The following is a 21,794-nucleotide window of genomic DNA, read 5'->3' as shown; positions in this document are numbered from 1 at the left end:
GTTCCTGGTGCTGATTGTTGTGTTTAGAATTGTTTTTTAAAGTCTTGATCTCATTTAAATTAAAAGTATTTTGAACTACCAAGTAATTCAAAACTAGTTCGAAAAGAAAAACGGTTGCTATTACTGCAGATTAACTTTATGAATTCGTAAATACGCTTACATGAACCCTAAGAATTGACAATGCTCTGTTTTCTAGGTTGTTTTTAAGACCTTCCGGTTGAGATGACGAGATGCGTCATCTAACATTCTTTCCATGGCATCACGTTCTGTTTGCCACACTCTGTTTCCAGTCACTGATTTAAAATGCATGATAGTTTATCAGTGGGAGTTTAAAAATATACTAAATGTTAAGTATGATTTTTCCCTTTCAAATACCGCCTAAGAAATATTTGTGAAATTTATGACAATTTTCTTGCGTAAACTAGAAGACACATTGCTCACTAAACTTAAACCCTCTGTGAGAAGATATCTGCAAATAATACGTAAGAGGTTAATATTCAAAATATATAAAAACTCATACAACTGAACAACAACAACAAAAAACAAACAACTCAGTTTACAAGAGAAAGGGCAGAGGAGCTGAATAGACATTTCTCCAAAGAAGACACACAGATGACCAGCTGCTCAACGTCGCTCATCATCAGGGAAATGCAAAGCAAAACCAAAACCACAAGGAGCTCTCACCTCATACCTGTCAGACTGGCTATTATCCCAAAGGCAAGAAATAACGAGTTGTTGAGGAGGATGGAGCCAAGGGAAGCCTCTTGCGCTGCTGGTGGGAATGTAAATTGGTGCGGCCACTAGGGAGAACAGTATGGAGGTTCCTTAAAAAACTAAAATTAGAGCTACCACATGGTCCAACCAACTCCACTTCTGGGTATTTATTTGAAAAACATGAAAACACTAATTCAAATAGATACATATGCCCCTACATTCATTAAAGCATTATTTACAGTAGCCAAGCTATGTGAAGAACCTAAGTGCCCACCAATGGGTGAACGGATGAAGACATGATATACATATACAATGGAATACTACTCAGCCACAAAAAAGATGGAATCTTCCCATTTGTGACAACATGAATGGACTTGTCCAAACAAACAAACAAAAAATGAAAATAAATTAACAAACCAAACCACATAAAAACAAGCATGGATACACAGAACACAAAAGGGATACCAGAGGGGAAGGGGGGGGAGGGCAAAATGGGTAAAGGGGGTCAATTGTATGATAATGGATGGCAAATAAATTTTTGGTGGTGGGCACTCCCCAGTGGATACAGAAGTAGAAATATAATGTCGTACACATGAAACTTACATCATATTATAAACCAATAATACCTCAATAAAAATATTTTTTAAAAACCTAAACCCATTGTGAGTCCTTCTCATTTCTCTTATTCACCTTCATTTGGAGCTTAGTGGTTCTTTAACACTTCATCTTACTTTGTAAACATCTTATTATATAAACCAAGAAAATATCTACATATTCCTCTATTATATAATTCAATCCTCTATTATATAATTCAGTCCTCTCTGTGATACAACGTTCAAAATACAATTAAGTAAAAAGGGTTACAGATTAAACAACAAGTGGATGGTCCCAAGTACTGCACCAATTGTAAAAAAATGGGAAAAAAAAGTTCAAGGGTCTTGGGTCAGATACATGGAAAAAAAGAGATGTGAAAACATGATTATCTGAACTAAGTATAGTGCACACGGCAAACAGACATAAACACTGTTTAGAAACTGCTTTTTTTCCCCTCAAATGTTTCAGATACAGATCCAACCCTATTCTCCAGAATGAAATGTCTTGGTTGGTTTCTTCCTATATTTGGACAAAGAAAAAAATTTTTGACTGCTGTTTTAAGCTGTAGGTCAGAAATTAACTTCCATAAAATTTTCTTTTTTTCATTTTTATTTTAGAGAGGAGCATAGTTGATCAACTATGTTGTGTGAGTTTCAGGTGTACAGCCAAGTGATTCAGTGTTACATATACATGTATCTACTCTTCTTAAAGAAAATTAAAACCACCTCAAACCAAACACCGGAAGGTTTTAAATATATAGTAAAAGTAGTATAACATTCTTTGGAGTTTTATAAACATATATGTAGTCAACTCACAGAATGACCACAGACTTTACAAGCCTTGTTAAACTGAAGTATCATTACCCCAACTTCCTTTCATTCTTTAACTGTACAAATGTTTATTTAACATTCTTACCTACACAGGAATTTGCTGTAGGCAGGAGAGATACTAAGGACAAATCCCTGCCTGAGTGACACTCACAGCCTAAGAGCACAAGACAGGTCAAAAATCTCAACACTGTGACAAGTGATACCCGCTAAGGACAAAATACCCGGGCTGCTACATGAGCCCACAGCAAGGATGCCTACCCACGCTTTAGTTTTGATGGTTGGGAAAGTTTTCCTGTTTTCTGAGAGGGTGAGGTTTATCTGACCTGATACCCAAAGGAGGTGATATTCTCTGGGAAGAAGAGAGGGGGTGGAATAGGGGAGAAGGGAAAGGTTTTCAAGATGGTCGACCCTGAATACTCAAAAGCTTATATTCTTCTGACAACGTGTAAGAGACCAACACCTGGCCACGTGGAGGGGACCCTCTTTTACTGTTTATGAGGCAAGGTGTCCAGGAGCCCTGGGCTGGAAAATCCAGCTCTGAGTCAGGGCCCTTAGTTTCCTTAGAGTAACTGAAGAGACAGGGAGACACTCCAGAGACATGTCCTGTGCCCTAAGGTTGGAGTCTTGACAAGGAGAAGATGAGAAACCTGTTATATTTTCCTCAAGAAATCATCTTCAGGAATGTCAGGCTCTCTCACACAAAGACTTGTCTTTTGCCATCTAGCAGTACTGTGTTTTCAGAGTTATAGCCAAGCCACCTGGCATGTCAGTTTCGTGGCCCGTGTTCTTAGGATAAAGTTCAACCTCCTGAGATTGGCTGGAAAGATGGGGCAGACACGGCAGGAACCTCCCCTCCTATCCTTCACTCACCCACCCCTTCTCATTTCTCAAAATTGTCCACTGTTAAATGTTGTTCCTTTTGCCTGAAACACTCTTCCCTCCACCCTTAGAGAGCTGGATCTACTCATTTACCAGACCTCAGCATAAATGAACGTCCCCTGGCAAATCTTCCCTGACCCGCAGAATAAGCGTCCTTTAGTACTGATGACACACGTCATTACAGTTATCCCCTGGCGTTTGCATTTTCCATTTATTTTCCCCACTGACCTGTAGCCGGCAAGCCCCAGGAGGTCAGGTGCCCTCTCTCTCCACCTCCCACAAGACAAGCACATAGTAAGCTTTCCATAGGTAATTACTGAATGCATGCACGCATGAATGAAATAATAGTGATGGATAACAAAAAAATCCAATGGCTTAAAATATACTTTATCGTATGTTTAGCAACTTCTACAAAGTATTTTGGAGTGTGAACATCATTTACAATAGTTCCAGGAGACACATGTCATATTCATATATAACAAATGCCATGACTGAGCAGTTGATGACAGAATGATACAGAGATATTTCAAAAAGCATATTGTGAAACAAAAAGGCAAGTGGAAAATCATTGTGTGCCATGCCTCTTTACTAAAGGAGGGCTATGTTGCCATAAGCACTGATTATGGCAAGGACAGACAGAAAAATTCAAAAGGACACCCTTTAGACCAAATTTGCCCTTTCAAAATAGGAAGAATCAATTATAAGGATTTATTGCAAACCAAAGCTGAGGCTTTCAAAGCTTAAGAAACTTTCTCCGGGTGACACAACTGGTAAATGAAGGAATTGGGATTTGAATTTTGGTCCATCTAATTCTAAACTCACCCCCTATAAGAAGACAAGTCATTCAGTACTTAATTAACACAGTCATAAGGCACTTTATGCTACCATTTCTTCATTTTTGAGTAAAGTCTTGGTGTTACATTAATGACAACAGACATAAGTTATACCTTAGCTGAAAGATGATTCTTTTTGCTCCATTCATTTGAATCAAAGATCAACAATTTGGAAATCTCAATTAAGCCCAACCTTACACATCACATTGGATATTGCAAATGACAAGCCTGTAAAAATAAATAAAGAAGAACAGAATGAGAGTGACAGAGAGAGAGAGAGAGAAAGAACGAGAAAGAGAGGGAGGTAAACATAATGCTTGTAAAGCTTGTCAGAAGTTCCGAGTTTTGAGATACTGATTTTAAATCTGGCTTTGAATGTTCCTGCAGACACAGATGATAGGAAAAATCCTTTGAAAAAGCTGATTACACAAGATGGTGCAAAAAGAAATGATGAGGAAAAATCAGATTCAAGCCTTCTCAGCTTTATAATGAGCATTCTGGTCTTTTTGGTTATACATTAGATTGCAAGTCCTTTCATGGCTGAAAAAAATATACTGGAGTCTACTCTTTCCTTTCCAGAGATCATCTCGGGTAACCTAAACATCTTTCTTATCTCATAAAAGGAAACTAGTCACAGACCGACAACTTCTCTGCAAAATGCCTTCTACCAACACATTTGAACTCATGGCTCAGGCAGGGCGTAACGGGCTCCTCCCAATGGGCAGATCAAAATGAAGGTCACTTCCTTTCCTACCTCTGTGAGGGGTGTGTGACTTTATGCACTGTTCCTTTTTGGTGAGTTGGATATCTGAAGATATTTGGGTGGGTTACTGGTCTTGAGCAAGAGGTCTTTGATTGTGATCTACTCTCCATGAATTAAGGAGAAGACAAATATGCCCAAGTCCTTCATGCACCAGAAACAGCCAGAAAACATTCTCCCAAGGAAGTTTTATTGGCAATGACGCAGGGTCCATTTGGATGACAGAGCATGGCTCCAGGAAGGTCGATACACTCAAGCCTTCAAACAGCACAAGAAATTTACATCCCAAAGGTTCCTGTACTCCGCGTACACAGCGTTAGCTTAAATGGATCCTGGAGAATATCCCTTGGTTCCAGTCACACAAGCCGTCCATTTGCAACTGTCCTTTAGGTCTTCTGCGGGATGCTCAAGTCACTCACAGCACCCCACTGCAGCTGTCCGAGATCAATGCAAAGCTGTTTTTAGGCTCTGATATTGCAAATATTAAGGGAAAACTGATTGATTTGCTCCCTCCAACCCACTGCCTGAACTTCCATATCACTTGTCTACAACACGTATTTGCCAAGTATCACACATTTTTTGTCATTCTTAACATCTCAATACAGATGCTGTTTCAATATGTGTTTCCTCTGCCTCACTGAGAGCAGGAACCATAAGTTGCACACTTGTCTTCTCCCTAACCTTTCCTGCCGTGAGACTGAGCGTAGACCTACTCTGAAGTGACAGGCTTCCCAGGGCCAGGTTCAACTCTTCTTACTCAGCAACATTTAACAAATATGTGTGTGGCACGTACTGTCGGCTATAGGCACATTTTTATCTTACTGGTTATTTGCAATCCTGGGAATAAGTGGTGTTCCCAATGTACAGGTCATAAGACTGAGACTTAGAGCAGTGATTAATCTGTACAAGTTCCGCAGCTCTGAAGAAGCATAATGTGAATATAAAATCTCTCAAAATTTCATTGTTTCCACTACATTAAACGGCTCCACGAACAAAAACAAGTGATGACTAGTCACTTCCCGAAAATAAGTGATGTAGAAACATGTTTACAAGTTGCCCTTGTGGAACGGTCTTACCATCTGTAGCGAAAGGAACAGGACGTCCCTATAAATTTCTAAGTAGTTTTCTAGGCATCTCTTATTGTACATCCTGGGTAGACCACACAGCACTGTCACTATAAACTGCACTGTAAATTTTAAATGTATATAAATTTTCAAAAGACATTATCTTAAAGTACAGGATGTTCAAGGGACTCTCGCTCAGCGACAGTCTTTTCATTCATTAATTCATCAACTATATAGAGAGTGCTTATCTTCCTCCAGATACAAATCTAACTCCTAGGGTAAGTTCAGTGGAAACATATAGTAGGTCCCTGTTCTCATGGTGTTGACCCTCCAGAAGAAGAAAGTAAGAGGCTAAATCAACAAGCACATAAAGAAGGACAGTATCAGGTTCTGATACGCGCAATGATGAAAATAAATCAGGGCAATACACTGAAGAGTGCTCAGAAGGGTCCTGCAGCCTGTGCTGCCAACATATGAGGTTCTTCAACATGATCCATAGCCATAATAATGTATGCAAACAATAAAACAAAATCATCATAACAATGAATGCATATCTAAGAATCTCTAGTAGAATTTTATAATTTATTAGCTAGGAAGGAAAACAATGAAAGAGAGGCTTGAGCAATCAACAGTGCTCGTAAATGTTACATTTTCTGTCCAAATTGGGTCTTTTGTAACTGTTTGGATGTGGTGCAACATTTTTTTCAAGTGGAACATTTTCAAGTCAGGTTGGAATCAAGTCTGTCGTTTAAAAGAAAAAGTGGCTTGTATTCAATCTCAAAAAGCATTAGTCATCAATCTGTAGCCTGAGGCGTAGAACACCTCAAAATAGTACCTAATGCTTGAATCCATTCTGTGTGTGTGCGCGTGTGTCCTGTATCAGGATGAGGATTGAGACACAAGTCTCTGTGACACCCGGGCTATCACAATTTTCACTATAAAGCTCTGTTTTTTTTTTTTTGTTTTTTTTTTTTGCGGTACGCGGGCCTCTCACCGCTGTGGCCTCTCCCGTTGCGGAGCACAGACTCCGGACGCGCAGGCGCAGCGGCCACGGCTCACGGGCCCAGCCGCTCCGCGGCACGTGGGATCTTCCCGGACCGGGGCACGAACCCGCGTCCCCTGCGTCGGCAGGCGGATTCTCAACCACTGCGCCACCAGGGAAGCCCTAAAGCTCTGCTTTTTAAATAGAACAACCAGGTGGCCATTCAGCATTTTTGAGTTGTTAATATAGTCGTTTCAACATTATGCTGACTTTTGATTACATTCACCCAAAGGACGTAGATGTTGACATAGATAAAACCGAAACAGTACACAAAACTTGGTCCTAGAAGCAAGTGGTAACAAGGAGCTTCTCTGGATGGTCGAGAGAGAAGGGAATGCAAAAATGTCCCATCTGTGCAGTGAAATCTAAAACACCTTTTGTAAGTCAACAAGTTTCTCGGGTCTCAAAAAATAGAGCTTACTGAGATTCTTATTAATGAACTCATAACCCCCAGGTCCAAATATGTCAAATCAGGCAATACAATAAAATGAGGAGCTGTTGTGAAAAAACGAGTTCTGTGGGTGATTTACTTCTTTCACAGGCATCCCGTCTACTCTGCTGTGGGCTGACTGTACCACTACCCACTATACGATTTTAGGCTGCGATGGTCTGTCTCCATTTCCTCAAATACAAACTGAATGTACTAACATTTGCCCTGCTGTCTTCCCAAGGCGACCGCGCCAAGTGCCAGATACGGCGCTACGTGTTTAACGTACACCATCTCATTTTACCCCTCCAACACCTCCGTGAGACAGGCATCGTGAATTAAAGCCATTCAGTGGGTGAGGGGAAGAGGGCTCCAGAGGAAAGCAGATGAAACACTTCTTCCGGAAATATCAAATGCTGTACAAAATAATGTGATTATAACCATGGTTCAAAATAAATACAATTATAATCCCTGTTATAATTAAATGGGAAGAAGGAACTCATGCTGAATGAAAAATATTAGTGCTGGAGAATCCTAGAAATCTCAAGTTGACAGCAGCACAGCCGTCCACCTGATAAAATTCAGAAAAACAATGGAAAACATTTAGGGCTTTTTAGTCTGTGCCAGTCCCAGTTCTGAGCATTTTTGTCCATACTTTTTTTACTCAAGAATCTTGAAAATGACTCCCTGAGGCACACACTACTGTTATCCCCATTTTACAGGTGTGGGAACGGAGGAAGAGAAAGAACCTGAAGGCAGGGATGGAATGAGACCAGACAGACCGGTTCCTAAGCCTGTGCTCGGACTTGTAAGACTAAACCACTCCTGTGAAGTGGGTTCCCAGGGAGGCAAACCGACTAGCGATTTATCCACAGCTTAGGGGCCACATGGCAGGAGTATTTTTCCCCTCGTAGAAGCCTTTCGGCCATTCTCTGGGGGCACTGAGGTCAGCACAGTGCCCTGCGAGGGGCTCCGCTTAGCAATCGGTCTCCAAGGGCAGCTCTGCCAGCTCTGTACATCCTCTGTGACCTCTTTACTGTTCTGTTTCTCGTTTGTAAACAAAGAAAAAGAAAGCCTATCCATTAGGGATTCTGCAGGATCAAGTGCATTCAGCGCAAATCTTGGCACAGGGCAGGGCTGGCTGGCTCTCAGGGCGTATGAGGCTCCTCCCTCTACCTCTCGAATGTGACATCACTTCAGATAATTTACTCTCCCATAAACTGCTCAGAAAAGATGAGAGAAAGGCGTGCTAGGCTTTAAAAGAACTATTACTGTCTTGAGTCATAAGGTAATCCACTTTGTAAAAACAATGTTATCCTGAGTATCTATAAATAAGAATTTCTTTTTCTTCCTAAAACAGAGAGTATTGATTTTCTCAGGGATCAGGAGATTCCCTTTGAAACACTGGGGGACTGGGCCAGTTTAGCAATCCCTGGGTCAATTCTACACCTGCCCAAGCCATAGGTCTGCCTAAACAAACTGACCCCAAAGCAGAATTGTCCTGTCACTCTTACCCGGTTGGGTAGGAAGCATACCTACAGCCTGCTCAGAAGCCACCATGAAACAACGGAGAGCATGTGACTTTTCATACTATAAACTGTCCAAGGCTTATTAGTAAAAGGCGCAATTTTGACATAACCGCATTTTAAAACGTCAAGAGTTCCTGAAGTAGAAAAAATTAGGCAGGTGACAACCTCACCGTGTGGTTTCAAGACAACAGTTATTCTTTGCAAAGTGGTTGTACTGTTTACAGACCGAATAGAATCCCTAACAATGGTTATGACAGTAGTAATAAGAGCTAACGCTAGATGGGCCTTTTTGACGTGCCAGGCACCGTGCTAAGAACATGACATGTATTTCCCCATGTAATGTTCTCAACAGCTCCCTGAGGTGGGTACTGTTATTATTCCCATTTTGCAGAGAGCAAAACTGAAGCACGCACTGGCAGAGCTGACACTCAAAGCGGACAGTCCGCCTGCAGAGGCCACAGCCTTCCATCCATTTTAAGAAAATAAGTGAGCACAGAAAACAGAGGGCTCTTATTATGTCTGCAGTGGACGCATGCCACCACTCCGTGTTTATTTTTCTTCCTCATTTTATCTGTTCAGCTTCATACGCAGTCTCCATTATTCTGATTTATTTCTCCACTGATTCACTGACTTATTTTGTGTCTGTAGTCCCATACAGGTCCTTGGCGAACTGGGCTAAGAAAAAAATAAGTGGACTGAACAACTTTATATTTAATTTGGCGATTTTTACTCAATCCCTGAACTTAAATAAATCCAAATGCTGATCACACTTGATTCACTTATCTCATTTATTTACCTGTTTTTAAACAACATACAAAAATTCCTTTTAATTGGAAATAATATAGAATCTATTTCTTCTTGCCCTTTTATTGTCAACTAGTGATTAAAGCTAGAGTTTTATCAAAATAGAGTGGTTGAGAGAAATGCCCTTTATTTAATCACTGTGAATCCCTGGAGAGCTAAAATCTGGATAAATTAAACCCATTAGATAGAAACAAAATGATGTTTGAATCTAACAGATTACATACTTAAATCTGAAGACAACAAGAAAAAATTATTAGTCAAACCGAAGGCACTTTTGAGTGGCTGCTCTATTTATTATAACGTTACCTCCTTTGGCACATTTTTTTTAAACAAGAGCTTAAAGCACTTGGCTTACATTCCCAGAGTCTCAATTACTTTATGACTTGACTGTAGAGAGTAATTTATTTTGAACAGACCAGTGCCCCAGGGAATCAAATACAAATTCCTCAACATGAAATGGGAAATATTCCACTGATGGCCTCTATGTCAGGAACGTAACATCTTTCTCTGTGTTGCAAAGCAAATCCACGCTTTAATTAGATTAACTGACAGGCTTCTCCCACCCCTCTCCACCTCCTCGAAGGGCCCCTGCAATCTGATTTCCATTCACTTCATCCCCTACTATTGCTCTCAAAAGTCAGGAATGGAACTTGTGTTTTCTGACTTAAAGGGCCAGTTTACCATTTTCATTCTAGATGACTTCTCAACGCTGTACGTGCCTCACTGATGCTGCACTGTCTAGATCAGCACCCTGTTCATCTTTCCTCTGACTGCCAATTCCCTGTCTCCTTTTCTCGTTTGTTTCTTAAAATGCTGGCTCTCTAATCTCTTAAAAAATCCAGCAATTGATTTAATAGCCAGCAAACAAACAAACAAAAAAACTATTATTCTTAGGCCGACTGACTCTAAAAATATTTTAAATCTTGACTTCTCCCAAATAGTTGAGATTTAAGCGTTCACCTCAACTAAATATGTTAATAAATTATAATTAATAAGTTAATAAATTACTAGGTAAGATAGTTTTCCCTTTTATAAACTAATAGACAGTAAAAGGGGAAGCTAAATATTTTTTTCTTTATGAATACAAGAAGTATACAACAAAATAGTGTAGTATATAATGTAATGGACATCTAAGAAATATCCTGGCTGTTCCAGGATTTTGTTTCAGGACAATATATTATTATATTATATTATATTATAACTAGTAATACTAATATTAATATATTATTTCAATTCAAAATTACTAGTGTAGTTCTTATTATGCATCAGAAATTGTGCAAGGTACCAACAACACAGAAATTAATTAAGCCTATCTGTCCACCAAGAACTTAACATCTGCTTAGGATCTAGCAGAAGGAACCAACAGTAGCTGAAGCAAAAGGAAGGATTAACTTGTGTATTATTTTATTTTTTTTAGAAGATTTTAACATAGATGACAGAAATTAGATGATTTTATACCTTGATCTCTATTTTCCCATTTCCAAAAACCATACACACTTTTTTAATTTGTTAAAGTATAAATATGACATTTATCTGGTATATTATTCGAGGCTCTTTTGGTGCAAGAGACAGAAAGCAAACTCCTACATCCTTAAACCAAAGGACAGCTTCACGTGTACATCCACAAAAGTGGACCGGTCGTGACAGAGGAGCGTCTGGTCACAGGAACGCCCGCCTACACCCAGAAAGATGAGAAAGGTTTTCCAGCCTCTACTATTTCTGTCACGTGACACCACCATCGATCTCTGTTCCGGGCTTTCCCCACCAAGCAGGGGATATGGTTGACACCGCCTAGCCTCAGTGTTCAACGTTGACCTCAAAGCAACAACAGAAGGGTCATTCCGCATTCCAACTGGTGGGAAATTTACTGGGAGAACCATTTCCACCAAAACACGAAAAGGTTCTGTTCCCAGGAGATAAGAGGAGCTGGGCAGGCGATGGCAAATGTCTTCTCTGGATAGGTTTTTGACAAAAAGGCAAAAACATCATTAGCGAGAAATTCTGGTTAAAACTATTAAAGACTCCTAGCGAGGAAAGTAAAGAAAGAAGACACAATGTTTAAGCATATGAGCCAGTGCAAAGGGCAGAGAGTCGAGAGTTGGTAGGAAAAATTATAGAAAGTGAAACAAAACAGCATGTCAGGAAGGTTTAGAGAGGACCCTTCCTCCCAGACCCCTAGGCCCGACCACAGCAGAATCACTCCATAACATAGGAAAACTGCCAGACCCTTGGAGAAAGGCATTAAAATTGATAATGAGTTAAATTCTTTCAATCAGTAGTAACAAAATACCTGGTGCAAGCCATTCTCCTGGGAACTGCAAAGTATTAAAGAAAAAAAAAAAGTTAACTAAGAAACAGATTCCAACCTCAAAAACCCGATCAGGAGGAAGCTAACGTACACGGTACATTCCCTCATATTGTTATTAAGCACCCCTAGACTGGTATCGAGGAGAAACCACCGGAGACAGGAGAGAGGGCGGAGTCCATCGGCTCATGTGGGATAAGATCAAGGAAGAGGCAGCATCCGCAGTGGACTTAGGAGCCTCTGCCAAAGGCACGACGTTGCGCGGAGATGCTCAGCGTCACAGAGGAAACTGAACAGTAAATCTAGCGCTGAAGTTAAAAGGCCAGAGTATGTACAGGCCTAGTGTAACTCTCCAAACCCCAAACTGCACGCACGCTTGATTAGCGTCCTTCTTCCTTCTACTCTCAGCCAACGGCTCATCTTTGCTATCCTGGCATCTGGGCTCCTCTGGGCCTTCTGAAGAGGTGCGGTGCGGAAGAGAAATGCAGACACTCGATATAATGCCGGTCTGTTGGATTGGGCTTATTTTTAAGTCTCTTTACCACGTCCCTAATCCAGCTGGTAAGGCAGTCTTCAGTCCCTCAGGTTTACGTCTTCCTGGCCAACCGATGATATCTTTGGGGGGATACGGCAAGGTAGGAACATGCAAACAGGTAAATATCTTTAGTCAGGTCTAATGCCGCTTCACATCGTGCCCAAGAGAGAAAGTAAGGTATATTATTTTCCCATTTAACAGGTACGGAAATTAAGGGGCAGAGGATGGACGCGGCAGGCTCTGATGGTAGAACGAGTCACGGCGGAAACCAGGCCTCACTCTGACCCTCTAAACCTGTCGCCCTAACCGCCAGCCTCAAATGACTTCCGAGTGGCGCCGCAAATCGCCAACACCCAGTACACAAAACCAACAAACAGTCGCCAGGCCTGAGGGAGGTGAGAACAGAGAGAGAAATCGGTCTTACTGAGCCCTTACTTGGGCCCGTAAGACTTAGGTCACCGCTTCTTGAATGGCAAGTGGAGAAACCGGGCTAGACGTGTCCCAGGTCCTTCCGGGAAATGCCGCAGGGCCGGGGCTCCGAGCCAGCGGGCTGCCTGTAGCCAGGGTGCGAGGTAAAGAGGGGCTGACGCCACAGCAACTTCGAAGGCCAGCGGACACTTGGTGCCACCCCCGTGGATTCTGACGACCCAACCGAGAGAGATGAGTTAAGATTTACTCAGATACCTGTCAGGGCTTTCATCGGGAAGTGACGGTCTGGTGCTCACCAGGCACAGCGCAATCTCCTACAGAACGTGCCCCTCACACCCCCCTCTGGCTCCCAGCCCGGCCTGGGGGAGGGGCAGGTACACGCATCAGCAAAAGGACAAAAGGCTCCCCCATCCCACAGAATTGTTCAGCTACTTTTTTCAGCTTACTCTGGTCTTGGCCTGTTTGTTTACTCGGGTGGTTACGAAACTTTAAAAAGTGAGAAATGGGGCCGGATTCTCAGCCCTCCTGTTCAAGGATGCAGTCAGCTGGCGTGTTCACAACTGAGGGTTGCATCTCTGACCTTCACAGGCTGTTTCCCCTTCCTGACTCCTTTTGTACCGAATGTGTGTTGTAAACTCACGATGCTGGAGTATGTACACAGGGGCTCCATTATGCTTCTAATCCTGAATGGAATGGATTAAACTATCACGTTCTCTCATCTGTGCACTTTTTCCTTAATAAGAGTTAAAAAAAAAAAAAAAAAAAGAAGAAAAACCAACCCTGTTTATAAGTTGACACTGAGCTGAGAGTGTCTGAATCATGAAAAGAAGAATTATAATAAATATCAGAATTATTATGACCATCACTACATAATAAGAAAAGGCACAGCCCTTCTTCATTTTATTGAAGCTCTCACGACTCCTTTGCTTCATATATCACCCTCACCCACCCAAAGAGCGAGAAGAATAAAGAAGTGTGAATGAAGGTCATTGGGTTGATTACCTGTCGATTTAATTCTTTTGGTACCTGAATCCTCCAAACTGGATCAGAAGCCCCATGACTGCGCCACGTGGCACTTGCTCTCTCCTCTGTTCTAGCGCTTTCTATACTATGCTGTTCTTCCTTTCCTTTATTTGTCTCTCCTGGTCGGCCTGTCCTCACCGTGGGATCCCACCACGTGTTCATGTGTTGGCATTGAGAAGAGGGTATTGTAAACTATATCTTCTTTTCCTGGGTGCTTGTTACAAATTGCCAATTCCTGGGAGCTTAGGAAAACCCACTAGGACTACCTCTCCCAGGTCCTTTTATCCTGGAAAACCACTGCTATCATGTTTCTCCTTAGGAACATGTGAATACATCAATAACACATGAAAATATGGTTGACTAGAACACATTTAAGTGATTAGGAAACATAAATTTATCACATGATGGAAAAAGATAAAGAAACTGAGGAAGAGAGAGTTGAAATAACTTGCCAAGATCACACAGCTAGTTAGGAGCAGAACCTAAATTCAGCCCCAGCAAATCTCTCTGTAGTAATGAATTTTCACGGTAAGTGGCTGCTGAGTCATGAGGGAAAGTGGAGGCCCAGGTTAGGAATTTGGACAAATAACATGAGTCGTGACATGATTCTTTTCACTTTTCAAATTTTCTTCCTATATAAACTGTGCTTAAACAACTAACAATAATGTGAGAGAGGTATTCATTTTAAAAGCTTGACATTGGAGCTGGATCCTGCTTTTTCGTTTTCCATTATATATGCAATGTACACTTCTGAAAAATCTAACACTCCCTTACTCCTAGGTTTTTAAGAAATCTTATTGGAGAAAACATTGAAAGTTGGTCGATTGGTGTTTTTATTTAAAGGATAAAGATGCTTGTCCAAAACCAACTTAAAATGATCGGGAATCTATAAAAAGCAAAGCACTGCAGATAAACCTACTTGAAAATCTTATTTCCATGACAACAGAAACAGCCTTAAAGGGCCAGTACACCTCTGCACTGCTTCGCTGCCGACGCATTCAATCATCTGACATATTTTCGAGAAAAGGAAGAATCTTTCACATACATGCTAAAATATGTGTATGAACATATAAAAAATAGCTAGCTCTTTTTAAAAACAGAGATAAAAAGCTGATGTTCTTAACAGTTATATACAGATCATCAGGTTCTCTACTGATTCTGGAAAATGTGGAAATAAAATGCAAGATATAAACTAACATTGCAAACAAAATATGAGTTTTGTCGTTTCCATATTTGTCATTCAATTTATCATTTTAACAAAATCCAGTTAATCTATATTGCTTTAAGATAACATAGAATGCTTGCTCATGAATGAATACACAAGTAGCCAAAATAAATTTTTATTCAGAAAAAAATATTATTTTATAATATAAGACATACATGGTCATTTCTACTCAGTTTTTCTGAAAATTAGAGTTTAGTTCTTTTTGGTTTTGCATATATAAAAATTTGAGAAAATCCTGGAAAAATAGATTTGTTTCTCTAAGGTAATAACAATATTTTGTACAGAATTCCTTTTTAAGATAATGTTTCCAAGGTTAAAAATATTCTCCAAAGGCAAATTTAGCATTAAATTATGTAAGACAGGTTTGACTATGCAATGTAAAATTATATATATTAGATTATAGATTTTAAAGGCATTATGTGATTAAATTTGGTCTTCACAGAAACTCTCAGTGTAAACTAGAAAGGGCAGATAGTGTTATCAACTTTTTTTTCATTGGTGAAGTATATGACACTCACAAGCATTACATGCTAAGTGGCCATAAGAAGACTAAACATAGTTCTTTATATTTTTATGCTCAGTTTTTTTCTTCTATGATGCTACATCTCACACTTAATTTAAAAGATTAATAACTGTCATCATAGTTCATTTTAGTTATACTTTAGTACGAATGTGAGTTAATAGTTTTATGCAAAAAAAAGAGGACATTTTTAATCACCAGTATTTGCTAACTTAATTATAATAAGAATGCTAATTACTTAGCAACAATTGATGCAAAATTTGTCTTTGATTTGAGGTTTATCAAAATTATTAGCTATGTGCCTATTCTGTATACCATCTACAGATATAGATCAACGATAGATAGATAGATCGATCTCAATCTTCAAATAGGAAAGCTTTCCATCTCTAACTCTCCAAAGTTAACAGGTCCATCTCTCTACACCCATGAATTCTAGGAAAATTATTTTTGTGCCAAAAAGTAAATGCAGAATTTCCAAGATGAAAGCCACCTAACAAAATATAAAGCATAAAAATTATTTCACCTAAAAGCAGAGACGAATTAACAAACAACAACTTTAGTTTCTCCACATGTCTTTCCTTTGCACATACTTTTTTTCCCGCCACAGAAAGTGCTAAAGCTGAATCTGGATCCGGACCCCTACTGAGAAGAGGTTTCCCCCCGATGCCGCCTCCGTCCCCCCATCCGCGATCATTCAGATCATGAAATGGAAGTTAAAGAAGGCTTGTAGCACAAGAGCTGAATTATCTTGAATTAACTAAGGATTCATTAAATTCCAGTTAATTTTCTTTTAAATACTTATGTCTCATTTTCTTATCACTGTCAAGACTTTATAAGTGTCTCTTGGGCTCATGGCATTGAGTCCATTTTTTACTATTTTATTTTTAAAATTTTTTTCTACAAACTGCTATTTCTTATGAAGATAGGTATAGGTGAACATCATCTTAAGTTCTTTCATCTTTTCCAGATAGACTTGCTGAGAAAAGGCTCTTATTGTATAGCATTTGCATTTGTTCTTGCTCTACATTTGCTTTAGTCAATGCTCTTCTTTTTCTAAAGTCAACTAACACCTTGCCGGTACGTTGAATTATTCCCTTATACTCAATAACAACACCAGAAAAGAAATAGACATTTGTGTGTGTGTGTATGTGACAAAGTCAATTGAGAACATTTTCTTAGTTATGTGGAAAATATGAGTGTGTCCTTAAAAGGCTCTTACCTCCTCATGGGTCTATGCAGAAGAGAAATAGGATTATATTTTCAAGGGCTTCCCGGCAAAGAGTTTTTAATTGCAATGAACACACACACATTCCTATTGTAGAGGAGAGCGTGGACCACATGATTCATTTCTAATGTAAACATGTGACGTACAGGAATAACATGACATTCCCAAATTTATTTCAATGTTTTACCAACAGAAATGGAATCCAATATTAAATTATTTTAAATTCTTGAATAAATGATACCTTGATTAGTAACTTCTCATTCACACTAAATGTCCACTTTAACAATATAAACATCTACACGTGCATAGTTGCCATTCTACTTCGAACGCATATTCACCACTGGATGAGTGGAACTACATTTGATACCCTCAAAACAAAGAACCTGAAACTAAATATCCACGTTCCAGCTCAAATCGCTCTTTCCTTCTCCCTCATCCAGTCTGGTGGTAATTCCTTTTTTTGAAATTTCTATAATAATCTAGACCTTTCTATCCCCCACAATTTCAACTTTTAGTAATCTTTATCTGGATCATTACAATAACATCCTAATTAATTTCTGTGGTTCCAAAGCTCCCCTTTCTAATGTTAAGACAATCCTCACAGCAGGGATTTTTATCACATTATTCTTATTCCGAAACATTTTTGACTTCTCGCCATCATTCAAATGATTGAGTTCATGAATCTGGCTCCAAATGTATCTATCTGCCCAAATGTATATTGCACTGCACCCTTTCTTATACTTAATAGTAGGAACAAATCAAATAATTTGCTGTCCCCCAGATACATCCCATATGGTCTCAAGCTCTTCTCTTGGCCTGGATCACCTTCTTTCCAATTTACTTTTCCAAATATTGGTCAACTTCAAGTTCATAGCATACTTCCTATACGAAATAGTTAGTGACGTACGGACTGAATGTTTGTGTTTGTGCCCCTCTCAAATTCATATGTTAAAACCTAACCCCCTCAATGTGATGGTATTTGAGGTGGAGGGTGGTCTCTGGGAGGTGATTAGGTCATGAGGATGGAGCCCTCATGATTGGGATTGGTGCCCTGACAACAGAGACCCCAGAGAGCTCCCTCCCCTTCCAACCTGTGAGGACACAGCGAGGAGACGGCCATCCATGAACCAGTAAGTGGTCTCTCACTAAACCCAAACCTGCCAGGACCTTGATCTTGGACTTTCCAGCCTCCAGAACTGTGAGAAACATATGTTTGTTGTTCAAGCACCCAGTCTATGGCAATTTGTTATAGCAGCCTGCACGGACTAAGACAAGTACCCTTTTCAAATCCTAATATTCCATAACACTGCATCTCTGTTCTCAACTTTGTTCTTGTCACTTATTCCAGTTTACATTATATTTAACAACGAAGGAAAGAAATTATTATTTCAATGATTCTCAACTGCGTGTGCATCGTGGGCCTTTTTGATAATTTGATAAAAGCTTTGGATCTTCTATCCCACCCCCCTACAAATGAATATATGAAAACCTATCAAGTTTTGTGTACATTTCTGGTGTTTTATGAGGTCCAATATGAAACCATGCTTTACAGTCCTATAAACTTCAGTTTAAAAAACTCTGTAATATTGGAAGGAAAATTCAAACACTGGTTCTTCTCTCAAAAAATGTATAGGGAGCAGTAACCAGAGGCAGTGTGGCTGGTTTATCCTTGTAGCCTAAGTCACTATGCTCTTTGCACATGTTGTGAGGTCTTTAACCCAAGAGGCACTTGGATACAAGAGGCAATTAGATACCAAGTAAATCATTAATTTTTTTTCCCAAAAGAAAAAACTATTACATAGCAAATAATTACTTAAAATGTATAACTTTTCATATTCAGAAAATATAATTTTTTCTTAGTGATTAAAGGAATGAATGGATTGAAGCACAAAGTCTCCTACTCCATGTGACTGATTCTGCCATATTGCATGACAATTCAAGAGCCCATAAAACAGAATATTACACACAGTATCAAGAAACTGAGGTACAGAATATTAAATCAAATAATCAGACATGGAGCCCTTATATCAAGTACTTTAAAACAAGCACACAAAGCTTCTAGATGCTTATTCAACTTCATAACTGTATGATGTGGGCCTCAATGTGGCTTAGTCTAAATATGAAGAAATGAAGGGGAGTTCATTACATTTGTTTTACACAGCTTCATCTTGAGCTCAAAAACAAACGATATTCTTGGAATATTTTTGTTGCCAATGTAAGTTATATAAATAAAAGCCAGAAATCAATGAATTTCCCTTTTTGGTTTAAAGCATACTAGAATATATAGAAAAAAAAGATATAGCAGAGAGTTACCAAACCAAAATAGTAAGCCAGTAGGAGGCAGTTAGTTGGCCTAATAGAGAACAAGGAATAGAATCCTCCATCCAGTATGTATTCTAATAAATGAACTCAAGAATTATGCACTGGAATACAAATTCTCACTTGAAATTAACCACTGGATGACCCTCGTTTCTTTTGATCTACAAACAAGGTTTCCACACATATATAAGCCCATAAAGACAAACTCCTTTCCTGAGGGAGCTCACAGTATATTTTTCTAACCAAGAACAGTATTCTGCAAAAGAAACTATAAAGTCTTTAATTCTCTCTCAAGATCATATCTTCATTTCCCTTCTGCCTACTCCCCAATTCCTAGCTGTTTTTAGTTGTCTGTTGGCAAGAAAGCTCATATCTCTTCTCGAATAGTTGTCAAAATACCAAGGCTGTAATCTACCGGCTAGGCAGCCTCGTGCTGAAACAGTGTTTTCTTGAACATTTTCTGTTATGTATAATGTTGATGACAGCTTGTTTTGTAGTTGTCTTGTCTTTCTAGTTTCAAAGATAGCAGCCCCTAATGAAAAGAAAAGCCTTTACCCACAGGAATACATTTCCATTTTTACCTCTGAAAAATCAATGAATTAAAACTATCAGATACCTTTGAGGACCCATCAGATGAATGAGTTCTTAATTGGAAGGTCTTAAATCTTCTTTCTCGTTTTATATTTAAGTTCTAAAACTACTAACCGTCTTACAGACTTTAAAATCACATACAATATTCTGGAGATTAAGAGGCAAACTAAGTTATGATTAGGATCTTTAGTAGTCTACCTGAGAACACATTACAACTTAGAGACTAGAGTCAGGCATAATGGGTATCAAATTCTAGCCTTACCTTGCACTATCTGTGGTATTTTTGGAAATATCCTATCTTAACTTCAATTTCCTTACATATAAAATGAGAATAATAATAATTTACCTACCAAAGGGGAATGTTCTGAAAATTTCAGGAGATTATGTACACAAAATTTTGGGCAATGTGTTTCTATTGATAGTTCACAGCAGTAAGTATTGTTATTTATTAACTAATAAACATAAAACCTAATAAGTATTGTTATTTTTTAAAATTGTTGTCATTATTAAGCTAAGGAGATATTACAATAATTTTAGAGCAAGTAAGAAATAAGAAAATAAATATATACAATTCAGATACATATTAGGAAAAGTGACGAGACTCGATTTTAATTTTGGATTTGTTGTTCAACTGATAATATTAAATGGTATGAAATATTGTTCTCTATATAAAATTCATGAACTTCAAAATTGGTAGTTAATTTTATAAATATTTATAGTTTCATAGTGTAAAGAATTTTCCTTTTCAGAAGTGATGGTTGGGACGTCCCTGGTGGCGCAGTGGTTAAGAATCCGCCTGCCGATGCAGGGGACATGGGTTCGAGCCCCGGTTCGGGAAGATCCCACATGCCGGCGGGGCAACTATGCCCATGAGCCACAACTACCGAGCCCGCGAGCCGCAACTACTGAAGCCCGCGCGCCTAGAGCCCGTGCTCCTCGACAAGAGAAGCCACCGCAATGAGAAGCCCGTGCAGCACAACAAAGAGTAGCCCCCGCTCGCCGCAACTAGAGAAAGCTCGCGCACAGCAACAAAGACCCAAATGCAGCCAAAATATAAACAGAATAAAGTAAAATAAAAGAAAGTAAAATAAAATGAGGGGATGGTTTTTGTGCTCTCCAGAAGTAAGCACTAATGAATTTGGTAGGGAAATATGGTAAAGACAGTGCACCAAATATTCACGTGATGCCTGCTTCTCCCAAGCTCTCTTCAGTGGGCTGGGACATTGTGACTAATTCTGGCCAAGTGACTATGAGTGAACCTACATGTGTCACTTCTAAGCAAAAGCCTAGACACCAGTTCTGAGAAATAGAAAAGTGCTTCTACCTTTTTGATTAACGCCGTATTATAGATGCTGAGTGTCCACTGGCCCAGCGTCCTGAGTCACCATGTGGAACAGTGTCCCCCCAGTGATCCACATCGGACCTGCGGCATTCGCAAAACATAACCCACTGACGTGTTAAACCGCTAAGGTTTGCAAATTCATTTGTTATCACAGCATGATCTAGCCTGCTCCGATTAATATAGGGATGGTTCCATTGACAAAGAGATGAAAACAATACTTGCATGGCACTAAGAATTACCCTTGACAACTGCCTTTATCTTTAATATTTGCCTATTTTATAACTTTTCTTTCATTTAATAAACAGATATTGGAACTTAGGTGTAAGTACTTTTCCTGCCCGAAGTAAGTCATTGTCTGGTGAAAACAGAGAAGACACATACACTTATAATAAAGCATAGAATCATAGTGACACATAAGCACAGATAACGTCTTAAATGAATGCTGAGAAAAGAAATACGAGTCCTACTAGAAGACTTCTGGGAAGAGATGTCAAATGGGTTAAGTCTGAAAGAGAGGAATGCGTCCAATCGTGTGTGCATGAGCAGAAGAGGGGAAAAGCAGTGAGCAGCATTCCAGAAGGAGGGAACGGAAGGACAGAGGGGCTGGTTGGGTGCAGGAGGGGAGGATGCAGACAGACAAATCAATTACAGTTACCGCCTCCCCTCAGGTACTTCTCCAAAAACCCAGGGCTAATCTATTGAAGTAAAGATCTGAAGAGAGAGATGGAAACTTTATTCAGTGAGGAAGAAGGCAACCCTGAAGGATCGTAATCAGGAGAGGAGTCTAATTCTGTACTCGAAGAA

General features: G+C 39.5%; 1 protein-coding gene across 1 annotated transcript in view; it reads right to left on the bottom strand.

The window, feature by feature from the left end:
• Positions 1-21,794, bottom strand: part of GPM6A (glycoprotein M6A) — a 252,254-nt gene that overhangs the window by 128,097 nt on the left and 102,363 nt on the right. The gene's annotated exons all lie outside the window — the stretch shown is intronic.

Source organism: Kogia breviceps, chromosome 20 (genome assembly GCF_026419965.1).
Source record: "Kogia breviceps isolate mKogBre1 chromosome 20, mKogBre1 haplotype 1, whole genome shotgun sequence".
In the NCBI taxonomy this organism is placed as follows: Eukaryota; Metazoa; Chordata; class Mammalia; order Artiodactyla; family Physeteridae; genus Kogia; species Kogia breviceps.
The sequence above is the reverse complement of the archived record's forward strand: the minus strand, read 5'-3'. Positions and strand labels throughout refer to the sequence as shown.